Below are 21,098 nucleotides of genomic sequence, written 5' to 3'. Positions count from 1 at the left end.
GCTCGACCACTAGCGGGACTGGCCTCGCCACCAGCGTAAATGCGTGTAATCACACTATTACACGCACTTACGCTGACGGCAAGGTCACACAGCCTCCTAAGAGGTTTCGCACCAAAACCTCAGGAATGCGCTGTTCCTTTTTTAAAATGAAAGCTGAGAATTCAGAGTCTATTACTTTAATGCTCCAGCAATCTAGCAATATTTTATTGCCTTAAAAAACTGACCAGAAAGCATTGTGACCATGAAATTGACCAGATCACAGGGGAGACAATAAAAAAAAACTTATGTGCTCTCTACTTCTGGTCAGTTTCATGGTCACATGGCTTTCTGGTCAGTTTCATAACTGTGAGGCTGACCAGAAGAGCCTTGCAGGATGTAGGCAGATTCTTCAGTGTTCTGTCACTAATTTTGCATGTTTATTTTGTTTGTTTGTTTTTAGTTATTTATTTTATTATTTTATTTTTAAAATAGTATTTATTCAATAACTTGTTACAACCATCTTTTTGTTACAAAATCCATGTGTCAAAACAGGTAGAAATACATCTTTATAATATTATCCAAATCTCTATATTGAAGTATAAATCTCAAAATAATAATGCCCAAGGCTGCATTAATTCCTTTGGTTTAATACTACTCCAGTGTTTTATGAATAAAAGCCCTTTTTGTACCAATAATTTTTTCGCAAAAAAATTCTCTTTTCTTCTCTTTGCCTAAATGATGTGATCTTATCTATCAACATAAAGGAGCATGGAAGCGCTAGGTGGAGGGGGGAGTGGGAATCAATTGGGGAGGTTGAGTGTGGGTGAGCCTCAATGGGTGGTGAAAAAACCCCATACTGAGCTTTTCCACACAGTGGAGGCTGAACCAGGTTACCAATGTAACCATCAATTAGGTTCCTTCTAACTATGGGTTCTAAACTATAGTGTGTACACAAAAGTTTCCTGGCTTTAATACTGCAGAGATAAGAAAAGCCACCTTCTCCATGAACAGCTTTACAATTAAGGAAGTGCAAAAGTCCCCTGAAAATGTTTGCCAATGTTTCTGAGAACATTTAGGCTTTCTTTGGAATCTCTCAGATATATCACTTCAGCAAGAACTTCCCAAAGCTACTTCGAATTTTGCTTTAGGCCAACTCTGCTTATGACTTGGGGTGTAGGAAACCTGCTCCTTTATTTCCACAGAGCTTTCTGATTTACCTCCCCAGAAGTGTCTTGGATAGCCTTGTTTTTTCTAGGCAACTAATGCAGGGTTCTTCCCCCGATGAAAGAACGAGTTCACCAACAGGTGCACATTGTAACAATGGGCTAGCACATAGTGTTAATGTTTTGCATGTGCAAATGCAATACTGCTGTTTGCAATTTCCATTCCCTTTGGGTACCTTGTCTTTATGAATATGCCGTTTTGGAAGAGGAAAAAGAGCAAAGTGCAAACATATAATCATCAGCAAACTGAGGAAGTGCCAGCTATAGGCCCCTGAAATTATTATTGTTTTGTTAAACATGGGGCTTTGCCCCGAAACCAGCTCTAGTTAAGCTAACTGTGGATGAGAATGCCCATTCCACTGAGAAAATTGCAGAGTTGGTAGACATCTGCATTTGGATCTGCATTCTGATGAGGGCAGCCCTGGAAACCAATGTGGGAGCAATGCAAAAACCTACTGAGTCCAGAGAGATTCAATGCCTTGCCAACCTATGCGGTAAAACTCTTTTTAAAAGCGGTTTGGCAAGCTTTTTACCAAATCTTTGGCCTTCTAATTTAACATGATTGAAAATATCCATATATTACACACATTTCAATAATAATAACAATAAGAACATTTATTTACACAGTACCATCAGTGTCAAGGGTGTCTTATAAGGCTTCATAGGCATGTATGGAAAGGTCTCTATCGCTAAGGAATATAGAATCTGAATTTATCAAATAACAGAGAGAGAGAAGGGTAATCAAGGTATGCCCTAAAGTTCTACATGTACTTTCACTGTCTATCAGTGGTTCATTTGCATACATGCATAGAACAAAGACCTGTCCTAGCAATGTGTTTCTGTAGAAGACTGTTTGATGTCATATTGTATTTTCCACATTGTTTTAGGTACCCCATTGACAATTTATTCCCTGAGTAAGCCATCTTTGGGTCTATAACGTTCTGCCAAGACCATAACATTACAATGAGTGAAGTAAGAAAGAAGGAAGAAGCCACATAAACAAAAACAAGAACCAAGGGGTTGAAAGCGTGGGTTTCAGACCTGGACTCCCATAGGACCTCTGTCAGCAGATAAGAGAACCGCTTTGTGGAAAAGACCCAGCTGGTGAAAAACATGTCAGCTGCAGGAGGTAAAGGAAAAATCAGGCAGAGTAGAAACCACTGAGCCACACTGAGGACATCAGTGCCTAGGGAATGATGCACCCCAGGTTTAATGGACAAGGGTTTACATGTGTGTCCTGGGACATGGGAACTACATAAACTGCACATTCTTGGCTCGCACTAGCAGCACTTGGGACACTCACTATAGAGAGGCACAAGGTGCCTCATTTTCTTAATAACAGGTACACGTCACAGTCTTTGTAGCCTGCAACAGACCCATGGGAGCTAACCAAAACCTCCGTCATTATCTCACAGCTTTCCTGCTTGACTGCTATTTCCCGTATATGCACCATCTCCCTGCCCTCTCCATCAGGAGCTGCTTCATAGCACACCCTTGGAGCCAAGAGGGTAGACAGATTCCTTGGAAACAGTAAGCACTGCATGGAACCAGTCAGCAGGGATGCCCAATAATGAGCCCATCTGTACCTTCACCACCCTGCCCTGAACGAATTAGCGCTGTTCTGCTCCAAGGCTCTAAGGAAGACATTGTAGCTTCATATGGAAGTGGCAATTAGATCTGCTTTGTTTTTCACTTTATAAAAAATAAAAAAGAAACTCTTGTTTGTGCATGCAATAAAGCCGATGAAACATAAATAAAAATTAAGCAAAGATTAACTACTAACAAATTGCAACTAGAACTACAAGCCAGAGATAGTTTGAACAGGAAAAACGGTTTTCAAAATTGGAAAAGGGAGATAAGAGAGCCCAAGTTATGCTAATGTATTCCAGTTCCATTGTGTCATAATAATCTTAATAAACTCTTAAGAATCCTTGCCCTATGGTTTGGTTATGCTTGTCATTATACTGTGATGTCTGAATTACAATGCAGAGATGATGTAGAGCTGGATGTTGCCACTCGCTTTGATAACATTGGCCATGGTAGAAGGCAATTATGCTCTGTCTCCCTGCCATTGCTTCATGTGCTACTTGAGGGAAGAAGGTGGGTGTTACTGGAACAGAAGGTCATTCCACAAGCAATGTAGTCCACTTATTTTCTGATGCCAATTTGGAATGGTGCAGCATGCTTCAGCTGACAGATTGGGATACTATTCATCTGCTCAGCCAGTTAGGGCAGGCCAGACCTTTTTGGCCAGATTTTTATTCATTGTTTTGTATTCTCCCTTGCTTACTTTGTAATACAGTGAGTGACCTTGGATGAGTCAGTCTTCCATAGCCAAATGTTCTTCACCAGTTTGAACAAAAGGGGGGGATCCATGTGTGCTGTCTTGAGGTCCTTAATAATTTTGAATCTTGATCAACTGGGGGAAAAACTTGACAACTGCCAATGTAATATTAAAATCCACCCCTGCTAAAAGAAACCTCAGATTATCCAATGCACATGTAGGGGCCCGGATAAAAGGTTTTATCCAGCTATCTCTTGCCTCATTGAGCAGGTCACAGCTGAATAGAGAATGTTGAAGGGTGTCTATTTGGCCAGAACCCCATTGTCACACTCGCTCAGAATATGACACCTTATTTAAACGGAAGGGCAGGATAAAAATGTGCTAAAGAGATATTGCATCACTCTGCCAATGGACTATTTTTTAGCCCTTTGATTGGCTCAAGGATAGAAAGAAATTTTCAGTTTAGTTGTGTTTTACTTTAAGCAACATTGTTCTATAATCCAGTCTTTGGGAATGCAAAAGATTTATTTAATCTTCTTCAGTCCTATGTTCTTTCCTCTGCTAGCTGCTCTCTCTCTCTCTCTCTCTCTCTCTCTCTCTCTCTCTCTCTCTCTCTCTCTCTCTCTCTCTCTCTCTCTCTCTCTCTCTCTCTCTCTCTCTCTCTCTCTCTCTCTCTGTGTGTGTGTGTGTGTGTGTGTGTGTGTTCATAGTCACTAAGTTTTAAGGTTTGTATTTTAGTGAACAGTTTCTCGGAATTTGTTAGTTTTGATGCTTTAAGCCATCATTCTCCTCCTTCCCCTTGCCTTCCCACCTTGCCTACTGAAATTATGCCATGGTCACCGAGGCCAGGGATGTTCCAGTCAAATAAGGCACAAATCATAGATTGGCCAGGGCAATTAATTGCCCAACCATGAAGGGATAGCAAAAGGAAGAGCATAAGGCTCTCTGCCTTCTCCATGCCAGCATTTGCCATGTTGCCTCCTCAGTTGGCTCAGAGCAGAGCAGAAATGTTCAGGGTCTCCTATGATGGGCACTCCTTTACCTGCTTCACATTGCCTCAGGAAGACAAGATGATTAGGCCTGGTCTTTGGGATGGTTATAGTAATTGGCAAGCATCCTGAGGCACCATGCAGTGATGAAGAGCAGTACCTGAACGACTCGTCATTCGTTTTATAGCAGGAGGGATTGAGAGGGAACACTCTTGATTGAGCAGCACCAACAAAAAATTTTGTAATCTGTGAGCCATGTTGGGGGTGGGGGATGAAGCTTGGTACCTCTCGGCACAGTTCATTAGCAGATGAGGATAAACAAAGCCCCCCCAAAAAAATTACTTATAGCAATCGAACAAGAACCATTCATTTTTGCACAATCCTAGTGTTCAGTTGTATTACTTTAGCACCCAATTAAAGTTACTTTAGACACAAATTTTGTTCTTCCTATGTGACTAATCCAAACCAAAGAAAAAAGATAGGTGCAATGATACCCAAAACTGGACCAAATGATGCAAACAAACTCAGCCCAGACTCATAGGGCCTTGTCTTTTGTCTTTGTGATGACTCCATTGAAGTGGAGCGCAGTGGTGGTCGGATGGCTAAGGATACTTCTAAATTTCACCTCTCAAATTTCTCCTGGAGTTTTTGAAATTTTGAATTACCTGGTCTAGGTATTTTGAAGCAGAACAAGTGCATCAGGAGCTATCCGTTGTTCCATGTTTATATCCAGAGTTTAGATAGAGCTCTGTGCTAGTGGTTTGCCTCAGCTTTCAGTTCCTTGAGTTTGCGGGTGTTCACTTCCTATTTATTTCTTTTATTTATAGCCTGCCTGTCTCACTGAGACTCAAGGTGGATTAAACAGTGCAAAATAATGCAATCAAATAGCATGAGACATCAAATAAGCAATGTAACAGGACTAGCATTACAAAACCAGAAACAATGCAAAAAAGGATCAGGCATGATATGTCAAACAAAGCAAAACATGGAATTACAGAAGTAGAAAACCATGTAATAAGAGCAGGATAGCACATAAAATAAACGGATAATATATTTCATAAATAACGGTACAGACTACAGTCCTGATTCCCTTTATAAAACTTTCCCAACCTGCTCTGCTATAGTTCTATTCCCATTATCAAAATGCCCTCCTGAACAATTCTGTTTTAATTAGTTTGTGAATGTCAGGAGAGTGAGAGCCTTTCTGGTCATCTCAGGCAGGTGGGAGCCACAACAGAGAATGCACATGTATAGGCAGCTGTTGATCTTACCCTTTTGCATGCTGGTACCTTCAGCCTTTTCTCAGATAACCAAAGCTGTCATGGCAGAGCACAGCAGAAAAGGCAGTCCTGCAGATATGAGGGTTCAAGACATTGAAAGGTTTTGTATGTCTGTGGTAACCATTACCTTGAATTGAACTGGGTGATTGATAGGTTCTAAATTACCAATGCCTATGTGTGCATTTAGGAGCCCCGTGGCGCAAAGCGGTAAGCTGCAGTAGTGCAGTCCAAGCTCTGCTCATGACCTGAGTTCGATCCCAACGGAAGTTGGTTTCAGGTAGCCAGCTCAAGATTGACTCAGCTTTCCATCCTTCCGAGATCGGTAAAATGAGCACCCAGCTTGATGGGGGTAAAGGGAAGATGACTGGGGAAGGCACTGGCAAACCACCCTGTAAACAGTCTGCCTAGTAAACATCGGGATGTGACATCACCCCATGGGTCAGGAATGACCCGGTGCTTGCACAGGGGACCTTTACCTTACCTTTTCATGTGTACATTGATAAAATACCACAAAACAATCTGGATTCGATTGTATGTACAGTTGAATCAAAATTCCTTTTCTACACTGTAATCAATTCTTAGTAAAGCAATGCAAAAATTGACATCCTAAGAAATCATATATAAATTCACATCAAGATTGTTTATCTATGTGCATATGTGCATCATGGAAAATGAGGTGAATGAACTAAAGGCACTGAAAGGTGTGTCAAACAGCACATGCTGAAATTCTGGAATGAATTTTAGAATTTCTTTCAGTGGAATACAGCACAGAGTGAACTCCAGAACAATAAATGAATGAAATTGTGGGAAACCACTGATTCTTAGTAAAATTCACTAGTTGTGACTTCTCAATAAAGTGGTCTGATGAAATCCACTTCACTACTTGCTGATCTTCCTTTTGCTTGGATGATGATGATAACGACAACGATGATAATAATTTTTAGCATTTACCTAGCACTTTTCTTTTTGGTAGGGAAGCTCGAATGCCATCCAGTTAAGGTTGTGCCTGTTTCCCAGTTGTGAACAGGGACATGATTTTTTGTTGACCAGCTTAATAGTTCATTGATCTCTTTTGTTTGTTTGTTTAATTTGTACCCCACCCTCCCCTGGCAAACTGGGCTCAGGACAGCTAACAACAGTTCTTTCAAGGCAACTTTTTCGCTTTCCCACACCCAGGTCTAGGTCATGCATACCAGGTCCACATCTTGTGCTTGAAAACTCACTTTGCAATGTTATGGTCTTATAATTTATGGACCTGGCATTGTGCAACATACATGACAGAGAAGGGTTTAATACCTTAACACCACCACCATCATGTCTCGAGATTGGAAGGAGACCGAGCATAGCCATATCTCTGTCTCCTTCCCTTATATTGTCTCCTCCTGCTGCCATACCCCCCAGTCATGGGTATCTCTGACCCTATGCTGACCTCCTGAGTAGAACTGTAATTTGTCTTCATCCGCAACTTGGTATTTGGTCTCCCAGCCCACAACAGCTATGTTTTGGATTTCTCCCTCACATAGACTATGGGTTGGACTGTGGCACCAACACACCATCTGGCTCCCTTATAACTCCTAATTTCCTGATTACAATTCCTTAATTATTTCTTTCTTTAACATCAATCAGTCTGGGTGTTTGACAGGTTCTTTTACTATATTCCTACTAACAATGCAGTACAGTGCATTTTGCTTTCAGCACATGCAGGCTTTCACACAGCCCAACTGAGATCTACTTCCTCTCCATCCTTGGTTGTTTATGCATTGGAGTTTTACCTGAGGTTTGTTGCTTGCTGAACCCACACTTTCCTGTTGGGAGTCTATGCACCAGCAGTCTCCAAGCTCAAATCAGGAAGTATTTGAATTCCTGGCCCTTGAAATGCTGCTTCATAATTGGCTGTAGTGAGAGAAAAGTCCCCCCCAAACCCAAGTGATGCATAAAAAAACATTTTAAGAACAAAACAAAAAACCAAGCAATCTGAAAAGAAGGGGGGGGGGGGAATCCAAACCTCAGTTTTAAAAAGCCTGCTCAGAAAAAGCTCCAGGAAAGCAGGAAGCAGAAAGTATTTGAATCCCCGCCTATGAACATGCTGCTTTGTAATTGCTGTGAGCAAAATTAAGCTTGCATGTCCCACACTTTGCCTTATGCATGGGGATTTCACCCGGGTTGAGCTTTGGGGATAGGGAAGAATTGGGTTAACAGAGGAATGGAAAGGTCCAGGATTTGTGAGGGCTGGCAGCGAGGTCATCTCTAATTGAGGGAAAACCCACGCATAACTCCAAGGAATGACTGAGGCAGATGGGGGGGATGAATGTGAGTGAAAGTACGACATTTGTAACATAACTGTGATCCTCAGAAGGCAATTGTTTAAATAGATCACTCACAAATTGTATAAATCAGTCATCAATAAATGCTGTTTCAATACAATCCTATCCTTTGGTGTTCATCTAAGTAGTGTTTAGTAACACTCATGGCTGTTGATTAGTTTGAATCAGTAGCATTGTTGCACATGTGCAGTTCTGGGAAAAGCCAATGTGAACTGGTTTGGATCATTTTCAAATCAATTAAATCAGTAATAAATTAATTTCCCCACCCCTCTTTTGGGAACATCCAGTGCAAAGCCTTTCTCCTCCTATACCACCTTCCCCCTCCCCTCCTGTCTACGTCCACCAATCATTTTCTGTGCTTTACTTTTTTTTCTTAACTGCTTGTGGTCTACCAAAGGAACATTAGAACATTGAACTAACCCTTGTGTGGAGATCCCGATTAAACATTTTCCTGATATATTTTTTCTTTGAAGTGTATTTTGTAAATTGTGCCTGTGAAGATCTTTGCCTGGAGACAGACACTCTCCGTTCTGAGTGATGGAGAGAATCCAGGCCGTCCCTTGGGAGCTGGGCCAGTGGGCAATTAGATTCTTTGTCAAAAAGCACCATCCTCTCTGCTTTGAAACTGTACTTTGCATTTTTCTGGATGGGGGAAAGAAGCTGCTTCTGCCTGATAGCAAGGAGAGGGCTTGCAATCACTTACAAATGGGGCAGATGCCCCCCTCCCATGCCTGATGAAGGAGGGGAGTGGCCATGGAGTGGGAGCAAGGGGACATGGATCACCCCAGGCAGGACAAAGCTCCCTGTTTGAGGAGAGGTTTTCTCGGAGGCTAGAGAAGGAAGGCCTTGGACCGTGAGGCTGATGAACGGGCGGGGATCCCTGGGTGGGGAAACCCTCTGATGCAGCGCCTCCGGCTCTCGCATGCAGATCCCTGGGCAAGAGCAGCCGGCTCAGAGCGGCCTCGCCTGTCAGCAAGGTGCCTGGCCCATGCAGGGGCCGGGAGGCGGTCTTTGCTGCTGGGGGTCGAGACTTGCGGGAGGATAGGAGCCAATCCACCTGAATGCCAACCCAAGGACAGGCCCATGGAGGGTCCTCCTTGACGCAGCCTGGGAAGCAACATTGATCTTCCTATATGTTGTACAAATGAGGTAATTTAAAATGATGAACCAAAAAGAAAAAACTGGGAACCGAGTGCTCCATCATGCCAACACTGGTGCACATCTGTCAAAAAAAAAGGACGGGGAGGCAGGGGAGCATCCGCGACGTAGACATGATGCAGCCCTTCCCCACGCTCATCCCCTAAACTGATTGCATTAATTTGGGAAGAGCGAATGGGAAATAAAATGTCCTGGAAGCATTTCAAAAAGGCAAGGTGCGATCAAAAATTACCAATACGCAGCCAAAACTCACACATCGAACACAATTATAACATGCTATAAGTGGTGGGTGCGGTATTGGCCTAAGTTAGACCATTGAATGTGTTCACAGCAAAATTCACAGTATCACTAGTTCAAATCACTCCACATACATTGTTGCTGTAATGCTTGCAGTGCTCTAAAGTAGATCAGTATTGTTATTCCAACATAATGGTTTCTGAGATTGAGAGTGGCTTTCATGGCTCAAGCTAGCTTTAAACTGGGAAATTCCAGTTCAGGGAGTTTACAGGAAAGGATCGCACAATTACTCTCTTAGGGCCAAACTGCCTTGACTATATAGCTCCTGCCATCCCACATCTCCTGACATTGTTTAGCTGAAACAGACATATGAAATGACATTACACAGACTGTTTCTCCATTCTCCAGTCAACTTTATTGTAAACTCCTTGTAAAAGGAGGAAGAAATACTATCTGCGATAATGTGATGTCTTGAGTCCATTCAAATTAAATATTATTTGGGAGATGCATGGGAGATGTGGGGAGGTAGTGGTTACCCTGTTTAAGCTAACATGTCACTTGGAATTCCACCAGCATTATTTATACAATCTGGGGTGAATTATTGCATTGCACAGTAGCCTGCAGTGGCTTAAGACTACTCAGCCCTTGGAATGGTCAGCTCCTGAGCTTTTAATAATCTCAAACAAAAGCATAGCAGAAATAGAGTTCCCTTCTTTGGGTTTCAGAGGCAGAAGAAACATTATCTGCCACATAGATTATATATACACACAGAAAATCATTTTATTGATTTTTTAGCTTTTACTCAGTACATAATTTTTCTATTTGGTGCCCCATTTTGGGTAATTAGGTCCATTGATTGCACCATAGAAAAAGCTGGCAGAATGCTGCATAGCGAGCTATTTGAGATAACCCCTTAAAGAAATTGTTTCTTGTGGGGGAAAATGAATGCTTTACCTGTGCCATTCAAAAGGGAGTCAGGACTGTGCTGTTTTGAGAGAGGTCTAAGTGACACGAAGTTTGCATGACCAGTGTTTACACTGCAGCTGGGCACAGCTTTGACAGATGCTTCAATTTTTGCCAGAAAGGATAGAGAGCTGTGAGATTTTTTTAGGGTTCACAGAACATAAATACAGCAGATAGCCACATTTGCCCTGCACTCAGTGCAGTCATGGTATGGCCAAGGAACTGCATGATCTCTCTACCTGTCTCTCTCCTTTGTTTCCAAAAGGTTATGTCAGTTTCAGAGCTGGAGTCTAGGATGTGGCTGCTCTTTGTCTTCATTTTGGCACAAAACATGACATAGGAGAGTAAGTGAATGCTGATGCTGGCTAGCCTACAGCTGGTCTAAATTCAGGAACTGGAACGGACATCATTGTTTATTATTCTAGTCCAGTTTGAGCTTTGTATTGCTAAGGGTCTTTCTTTTCCAGATAACTTCAACATTCATGTATCTGTCCCTAAATGAAACAGAAACTTGCCTGTTACATTTTTTTAGTGCTACTTTAACTCCCCTGTGTGTGAGAGAGTTTTTAAGAAAAATAATTGGAAGTTAGTGTTCTGTGACATTATCAGTCAGTAGCAACAGAACTATCTCTCAAGTCGACACAGCATACTGAATTGTGTTGTTTCACATCAGATCTTAACATAGCATTTTCCTTGATGAATAATTCTTTAGCTGACATTCAGTTTTAGATGGTTTGCAATATGCTCTTACCCTGAATCCTGCTGTGAGTGAATTGTTATTGATTGTTTTGTGAGGCACTGGTGAAGAAGGGTAGACGTCCATGACTTGCATTTGGAGGAGGTCAGATCTTTTGACAGGAGATTTTGTTAGAAACTGTAGGATCATTTTGAGGCTCTGAATATTACATAACCAAGCATTTTTGTTTCTCTTGCAAAAGCTGCCTCTTATTATATAAAAGGTATGACCAGCCCACGGGCCATCAAAGAGATGTTGTCTAGTGAACCCCCATTAGAGTTGCCCCCAGACAGGCTTAGCAAAAAATAATAATAATAATGGTCTGTACATTCTGTACATTCTGTGCTGAGCTTGCGCACAATATGTGGGACATTGTTCTTGTGCAATTCCCATTCATGCCAACAGCATTTAGAAAGGAGAGGTGCTTGCTGGATCATTGCAACCTTACCTGAAGAAGGCTCACTAGACCAAGTTACACATGCTCTAATAACTTCAATATTAAACTGCTGTACTGTATTCTATGAGTGACCATAGTCAAAAAGTTCTCTGCAATTTCATTTGGTCGAGAATATGGCTGCTAAGTTATTTGTGGCACCAAGTTTAGGGAATGCTATCCCCCACAAGGCACCCTCTTTCTTAGGATGGTTGCTAAAATTTATCCTTTTCAGCCTTTGCAAGTTCGCTTAATGTTGATTTTTGCTGGATAAATTGTTTATTTTTAATATTTTGTCACTATGTGTAGTCAGGAAGGTATATGCACACTAGACCCAGGTCAGTGTGAATATGACTCTCTTTCCAATCTGAGCCCCAATCCATATTGAAATAGCAGCCTATGTGCAAGGAAAAAACTTCCACTCCTAAAAGATACTGGTTTAGGTTTTATCCCCCTTTTAGGAAATGTCCCCGATCTTGTCACTGCCTCATGCAATGGCTGTAAGGCATCTTTGAGGGCTTCCAGATAGTGGGTTTTCCCACTAGGGTTGCACATATCGATAAACCTGAACCAAAAATAAACCCGAAATTAGCCATTTCAGTAATTTTTGGGCTTTAGGTTTACCGAACGCCAAAACCTGGGGGTCTGCTTGAAGCCAAATAGACAATTCCTGAAAAAGCCAAATAATTATTCGGCTTTGTCGGGTTCAGCTATTCGCCTTTGTTCAGAGGTATGGCTCTGTCTTTCTCTTTCTTTTTCTTTCTTTTTTTGACTGGTTTTGTTAAGGCTCCATAGTTTGGGGCCCTTTTAAGGTAGGGATCGTGTAATTGGAGCCAACTTAGTCTGAACAACCTTTCAGAGAGTTGATCTGGATCAAGCATAATGATTTTTTAAAAGATGGGGCTCACCAACTCTTGTCTGGAGGGATATACCCTCCAACTAAAAAGAACCGGCTTCAACAGCTGCTGATCACCAGGCTTCCGAAGGGGACTCCGTCACTCATGCAGATGAGAAATCTCCCTCAGACAGCCCCCATGATCGAGACTTCGGCTGGCTCCGATATCACCCCCCCCAAAAAAAAACCTGCTCGGAAACTGAAGGTCACCCCGAGAAGAGCCTTAGTTTTCCTGCACCATGACCTTGAAATCAGATTTTTGATTAGCACAATAATGGACTGTTCATAGGATGTCATTTGCCACCAAAAGAAATGTTTTCCATGCCTTATTTCTCTTGCATTTAAGCCTTTTCCCTCAGTTTGGAAGCTAATTTGCATGGAAATCATGCTATGTGCCCCAGATACAAATGGAGCCCCTAAACTTTGAGGTGCCAGCGTGTCAATCAGCTTTTTCCATCAGTCCTCAGCAGTGCTGAACTTCTGAACCTGAAAACAGATGGACAGCTCAGCTTGCAAATGCCTGGAGTATTGGGGTGACCCCTTTGCAGGCCCATAAAATTGGACCCCCTGTCCCAAACATCACCAAACTTTGGTGACTATCTAAGGAGAGTCCCTTGCAGCCATGCTGCAAATTTGGGACTCTACCTTCAAAAATATCCTCACAGGAGCTTCGAAAAAATCCTCATAGACTATAATGGGCCCAATTATTTTTGGTAAACCTGGAAATAAGCCAAATACCAAAATTTACTGGTATGGGTATTCAGCTTATTCTGGGTTTACTGGAAAAAAAATTAGGCCTAATACACCCGAACCTGAAATTTACTGAATTTTTTTTCACAACCCTATTTCCCACATTTTCCCTGTCCCAGTCACCATGGTGGCCATCCATGAACATATGCATCTGCCTTATACCCTTGGTCCATCAAAGTCAGAATTGTCTACTCAGACTGGCAGTAGCTCTCCAGGGTCTCAGGTAGACGTCTTTCTTGCATCGCCTACTACCAGACCCTTTGACTGGAGATGCCAGGATTTGAACCTGGGACCTTCTGCATGCCAAGCAGATGCTCTACCAAAGAGCCACAGCCACTGAGCCTCCCCTTCCCCTGCACAATGGAAGCTGCTTTTTCCAGGCTGTGAAATCAATGAGTCGATCTTTCCTTTCAAATTAAAACAGACACTAGTTCATTTGGTTTAGGTTGTTATCTTGGTTCCAGTGCCATTTTATCTTGGCAAACATCCCTATTATATTTAAGAGGAAGTTCCATTCATTTCCAGAGAATCAGAAAAAGAAAGATTGGATGTTGTTGATATTCCAGTATCAAAAACCCTTCTCTTTTCATTTCTGCTTGCCAGACCTGAAGAAGCCTGTTTTGTAAGTTTTTATATATAGGACAGGTTGTCAAGGATGCTGTAATACATCTGGATTTCAGCCCTTCTCTTGCCATTTAATATATTTTATATACTTTGATTTTCTTTCTCTCCTAATAAATCTCAAAAAAGCACATCACGTCACCCCAAATTTATGTGTTCGATTTCAGAAGATACATGGGTGTAATTAGTAGTAGTAGGCTTATTTTATTGCAGTGGCTTTGATTTAGGCTGCAAATCGTGTAAAAATCATAATTTCAGAGTAAATTATACAATTGCTTTTGCTGCCCATTTGGATTTATTGAGGAGGGGGTTGGGGGTATAATTAGGATGAGGTAATTCATTTTAAATCTCTGTTGTTTAATTGAACTAATAGTGTCTGCTGAGAAGCATTATGGCATGCAATGCAGTGACTGACATGAACATTAGATGTATGGAAGTGAGTGTTTTGATGGGAACCTTTCCTCCAGAAATTTTGTTCCAAGGGTTGCAACATAGAGCTTCCTTTTATCATTCTTTTGCCTTTTCTCTTATTGTTCTTCTGTTGAGCAACATCCAGTTCTCGTTTGGTGTGCCAGGACTTTCTGTTCATACTGTTCCAACATAATAATCGTATTTACTGCAATGTCCGCAACACAAAACATCAGTAGATCTTACTGAAAAGACCACAGTTTGCCTTAGCATAACTTCCAGCAAAAGCTCATATTACAAAATCTCACTGCAGCACATAGAGATGGCATTTGAAATATACATTAAATGTCTCATTATTAAGTAGTAAAATACTAATGCAAAATAGGACCAAACGAAGGGATTGCTAAGCCAATGCAACTAGTCCTGCTTTGTCAAATGTTATCAATTTCTAGAAGGTATCGCTGGCATGCATAGAATTTCTCTTGAGAAGTTCCATTCTTTTCTTACAGTGGAATAATAGAGGGTGCTCCTAAGTGTTTATTCATAATCCACTGAGGAAATTCATTGAGGGTTTCTGCATGGGTCTATCCTGTACTCTGAAAGCCACAATTAAAATGCAAGCCATAAAAGTGGATCTGGTTCCACTCAAGAAGTCTCCTTTAGGGTGGGTGACAGTGAAGGGTTCACATCTTAACAGATTGTGCATCTTTTGTGCATTTTTATCCCGTTGTCACAGACTCAACCAGTCACAAAACAGCCCTCATTGGCTAGACCATAACTGTGTACCTGCCTCCTGTATATAATGTTGAAGTGTTGGAAGACTGACTATTCCACCTAGGGTTGTGCATATCAATATACTCAAACTGAAAATAAACCTGAAATTAACCATTTCGGCAATGTTTGGGTTTCAGTTTTACCAAATACCCAAACCTGGGGATCTCCCTGAAGCCAAATAGGTGATTCCCGAAAAGGCTGAATAATAATAATAAAATGGGAGAAGAGCCGTGCATCTGAGCAAAGGCAAATAGCTGGTTTTGTTAGGGGCCCATAATTGGGGCCCTTTTGAGGTAGGGGTCATGTAATTGGAGCCAAATTGGTCAGACCAAACTACCCATCACCATTAAGTGGGTTGATCTGGATCAAGCATAAGGGTTTTTAAAAAAGATAGGGCCCACCAACTCCCGTCCAGAAGGATATGCCGTATATACTCGTGTATAAGCCGACCCGCGGATAAGCCGAGGTGCCTAATTTCACCCCCAAAATGGGGAAAAATTAGGCACCCGCGTATAAGCCGAGGGTCGGCTTATACAACCCCCGAGTCGCCCTCCTGCCCGGCCTCCCGGACCCTGCAGACCCACCCCTGGGGGGGAGGGGGAACAGCCCCTGAACCCCCTACTTACCGGGAGAGGCAGCGATCAGCTGGCAGCAGCGCCCCCCCCCCGGCACGCAGGAGGCCGCACAGGCCACTCCTGGCCCGGGGTAAGCATGCTGGAGGTGGCGTCGGCACCCCCCTGGTGTGCAGGCCGCTCCTGCAGGCCGCTCCTGGGCCGGGGAAGCGCGCTGGAGGAGACGGCGGCATCGCCCTTCCCCCGGTGCGCAGGAGGCCACGCAGGCCACTCCTGGCCCGGGGGAAGCGTGCTGGAGGCGGCGGCGCCCTTCCCCCGGCGCGCAGGAGGCTGCACAGGCCGCTCCTGGCCTGGGGGAAGGGTGCTGGAGGCGGCGGCGGCGGGGGCCCCCGGCACACAGGCCGCTCCTGCAGGCCGCTCCTGGGCCGGGGAAGCGTGCTCGAGGTGGCAGCGGCAGCCTCCCCGGCGTGCAGGAGGCTGCGCAGGCCGCTCCTGGCCCGGGGGAAGGTGCGCTGGAGGCAGCGGCAGCGGTAGCGGTAAGTTCCCCCCCTCCCTCCACCTACCGTATTGACCAGCGTATAAGCCGAGTTGGGATTTTTCAACCCTTTTTTGGGGCTGAAAAACTCGGCTTATACGCGAGTATATATGGTACCCTCCAACTAAAAAGAACCAGCTTCAATGGCTGCTCACACCCCCAGGCCTCCGAAGGAGACTCCCTCACCCATGCAGATGAGCAGTCTCCTTCAGACAGCCCCTATGGTCAAGACTTCAGCTAGCTCTGATATCACCACCACCACCTGAAAACCTGCTGTCAAACTGAAGGTCACCCCGAGTAGAGGCTTCATTTCCCCACACCGTGACCATCTCTTGAAATCAGATTTTTGATGACTGTAATAAAGGACTGTTCACAGGATGTCGTTTGCCAACAAAAGAAATGTTTTCCGTGCTTTATTTCTCTTGCATTTAAGACTTTCCCCTCAGTTTGGAGGCTAATTTGCTTTAGTCCCTTGTAGCTATGCTGCAAATTTGGTGGCTATACCTCCAAAAATGCCCCCACATGAGCTTCAAAAATTTTTTCCATAGACTACAATGGACCCAATTTTTTCAGTAAACCTGGAAATAAAGCCGAAATACCCCTTTACCGGTATGGGTATTCGGCTTATGCTGGGTTTACCAAAAAAAAAATTGTGCCTAATAAACCCGAATCAGAAATTTACTGAATTTTTTTTGCATAACTCTAATTCCAGCTCCCTTCTAGTAATCAGAGTTCAGAGAGTTTAGAGTGATATTTCAGTACTTGACAGGATTTATAGATTTTATGTGTATTTTTAATTACTGTTTCTTCCTTCAAACTTCTGAGCTATTTAATCTGCATCATTAAAATAAACATCTTTCCATAAATCATTGATCATACTGACTGCTGAACTTTCAATATGAAAAAAATCTTCAGATACTGAGTAGTGATGTCAACTCAACTCAAAAAGCCTTGCCAGACAGGAAGTAATAGCCGAGGAGTGTTGTTGTATTCTTTCTCCACTCCAATCCAGGAGGCAAACAAACTACAAATACCATGGATATATGCTCTGATGGTTTGGATCCAAGGTACTATGAATGAAGGAACAGAATTTTCCTACCTCCCCTATCCCACAATGCCCAATGCACCCATCCACCCCCAAATATTATACTCCCCAATTCTGCTTGCACAAGATCTGCAACCAATTTCTGAGCCCTATAATGTATAGGAAGGGAAGAACTGCACCACGTTTGTTTATGTTTCCACTTTCACATCTCTGGATCGAAACTCATGGCAGGATCCAAGTCCCTAATGGATATGATCAGAGAATCATTTCCAGACACCTGGAACTGTGGGTTTTGTATTTAATGAGCCATTCTGGCCAATAGTGACTCCTTTTGCCTTCTCAGAAGTCAGAAGTCAATTCTCAGAAGTCTCTTCAAGTTTATAAAAGTTTACAGAACACACTCAACAGCAGGAAAGTGTAAACTATATGAACAAAATGCCTCTGTCAGATCATCAGATAATGCAGTGCTAATGAAGAACTTGGTTTGTAGGGCAAAAATGAGCAATTCAAATCAAGAGCAACTGGTTTCAATAAGAAAAACTAGTTTTCCAAAAAATAAGCATGGGGCAGCCCCCTTTTAAAAGATAATCCAAAATAATTATGTACAGCTGTACTTTGTATTCACCAGTTTTGCTTCTTGGTTACTCTGGTGTTTCTTGTTTTCAAGTTTGTCCCAGATTGTGCTGGGATGATGACTTCTCCATCTATGGAAATATTCTGTGTCAACAGCCATACTCTACCAAAAATATCCTTGTTATGGTTTAGTGATCATATTGACAGAACATTTCAGCTGTCATAAACACATCTTTGGAAAACTCCTAGGGTGTTCTTTTTCATACTACAGAATGTTTAAGGGGTCTCTGAGGACCAGTTTAAATGTCCTGGTCCCAAGAGGCTAAAAGCTTCTTTCCCACAGATAAAATCACATGGAGTACATGGAAATGCTCTGTACCCATGCATTCTTCCAATCATGTACAGAGGGCAAACTTTGGAAATGGTGAGCATAGGTTTCATATGACAGTGACACAGAAGTACGAGTCACTGAAATCTCAGTGTTTCATGGAGTGCTGCCACAGGAAGAGAGCTTCAGTGATGCTCATGCAGATGTGGTAATGTTTAAATGGTATGGGATGTACTCTGATATGTGGTGTTAAATTTCTTAGCAAACATTATTAACTCAATTAATCAGAAAGAGGATAAATTAAATTACTAATTCCTAATTATCCAAAAATAGTTAAACTCAAGTAGGCAACACAAAATGAACAATTAGGTAATTTGCCCTAGAAATGGAGATCTTTTTAAGCCAACAACATTTTATATCAAAATGATGGTATGAAAATAAGTGTAATGTTACTAATTGCATCCATTCATCTTCTCAAGTCAAGTACGTAAATCCACAGTGACCTTATACACTTTGACAAATGAATAGGGAAAGAACAAAGGCTCTTCAACAGACCAGCCTCCCTAATAAAGAGATGAAGTCAAGGCCAGATGCATACATTTGCCTCTGCCTCTTCACTCCCCTTACAGAATGATGCCAAAGGCACATCAGTAAAAGCCCTCACCAGAAGTGACATAGACTGCCAGTCCAATGGAATAACCTCTTAGTGCTACTCCCATCCTCGCAGCTCATCTTATTGTTTTTGTTCTGAAACAAATTAAAATTCTGATTTGAAATGCACTCTGTATGCTGGTGCTCTGCTTGATTATGACTTGTTATTACAAGTGCACGTTCCTCTCCCCCCACCACCCCCTTCACAACTGTTTATTAGCCTTCTGTCTCAAACACTCAAGAAGAAGGTTAACCACTTCAACAATCTAGTAATCAGCTTTTGTTTACACTGGGGGAAAACATTGGTGTGTGTATGCATTGTACATAGAAGATCCATCTTATCTGCATAGTGTAGAAGTGTTTTGCAATGTTGGTCTGCAGTAGAACAGCCAGATTCAAGTCGAGTAGCACCTTAGAGACCAACCAGATTTTCAGGGCATGGGCTTTTGAGAGTCAAAATATATCTGATGAAGGGAGCTTTGATTCCCAAAAGCTCACGGACCTCAGTGGGGTACAATGCCATAGAGTCCACGCTCCAAAGCATCAGTTTTCTCCAGGGGAACTGATATCAGTAGTCTGGAGGAGAGCTGTAATTCCAGGGGATCCCCAGGTCCCACCTGGAGGCTGGCATCCTTATACTGGACTTGAATCTGGCTAATATAAGCAACAAAGTGAATTCTGGGAAATCAAACTTGATTGGTTCAAATGCTGGGATTAGCATGGAAGCCATTACTAAAACCTCCTGTTCAACCAAATCCTGAATGTATCAGCATCAATGAAATGGACAGGCAGGATCCGACCCATTATGTAAAAACAACTTCTATTAAAAACAAAGGGGCTTCCATTAAAGGCATTCAAGTCTGAGACTTGGGATGAGATTATAACCAAGTATAATAACCCAAACACAACCAAGGCTACAACTCTGAGAACACTTTTCTGGGCATAAGGACTTACTTCTGAGTAGACCTGCTTAGGATTGCTCTGTAAGAGTTTGTGTGTATGCGGAATTTCTGTCACTTTCCAGTTCATGCACTAAGGCCAAAATGGAAGTCTGAAAAGTAGTATGCTAAAAGAAAAGTGCAATTAGCTACATGGATTATATTATTCTTCTGGAATATTATTGTCCTTACTCAGGCCACTGATGATTCAAGTTACAAGAGACTAGGGCTGAGGGGAAAAAAGCTGGACATTTTCGAAACATCCAGAAAACCTGGATTTTTGGGGAGGGGGGTTGGGTTAATTAACCCATACCAGAAAAATACTGATAATAAACCCGAACCGAAAAATGAATTCCATGCCACCCCAATTCTCTGGGGCCCCGAGAATTGGGGTGGCGTGGAATTAACGTAGATCTGTGTTGCGGACCTTCTCCGGCCCTGAAGAAGATCCATAGCACAGATCTAAAGCAATTCCACACTGCCCAGATGGCAGCGTGGCCAAAGCAGCCTAAATAATGCTGGGGGGAAAACGGCATTATTTAGGACCTGCTTATTCATCTCCCTCTATAGCCTCATTTTTCCATACCGGTTTAAAAAAAAAATCTCCAAAAATACTGAAAAGGACTTTTTCAGGGTGTTTTTTTTAAAAAAAAAAACTTCAGTAAGTTGATATGCACACCCCTAAGAGAGTTAGAAGTTTCTTTGGGTTTTTTAAAATGTAGCTACCCCAACTGTGGGGTGATATAAAACTGGAGGAAAGGAAGGTAGGTAAGGCCATCCCTTTGGGCCATCCCTTTGTACTCCATAACTCTTCTGTTCATCACACTCAACATGTATTTATACTCATTTGCTACATATGAGTACCATGATTACAGTCATAAAATTTGTTCACACCTAGGCCACATCCTTCTGATTGGGCACATTCATTCCCTATTGCTCCAAATCAGAGACAGATACTGTATATGTGTACCTTCTATGCACAGGCCTGTGCCCATTATGTGGCAAACGTACATATATAGATAGGAGAGATGGCCAACATGTTTGATAATGAGTGGCAAGTAGGACCAGTGTCCTTGCTCCAACATCCCCTGTATATGTGTTGGCTCTGATTGTCCATTGCCCTGCCCTACATTTTCTCTTTCCCTCTCAGGTTTTCCATAGTGCCTTTCACCTTTGAGGTATCTGTTAGCACCTCTGAAATCAAAGCCCGTTCGCTAGTTTACAGGAATAATTAAAATAGTGCTTGATATTCTGGGGAGTCCCCAGACTGTGACCCCAGCCCCTGTTCCTGGAATGGGTCCCCAGAGGATTCCTCCCTGGCCTGGCTCCCAGACTCTACCCAACAGTGCTGAGTGGATCACTCATACCTCTTTGCCCTCCACCTTTCTCTTTCCTCCCATTC

This window comes from Euleptes europaea, chromosome 2, assembly GCF_029931775.1.
Source record: "Euleptes europaea isolate rEulEur1 chromosome 2, rEulEur1.hap1, whole genome shotgun sequence".
NCBI classification, from domain to species: domain Eukaryota; kingdom Metazoa; phylum Chordata; class Lepidosauria; order Squamata; family Sphaerodactylidae; genus Euleptes; species Euleptes europaea.
Note: the sequence above shows the minus strand (reverse complement) of the source record.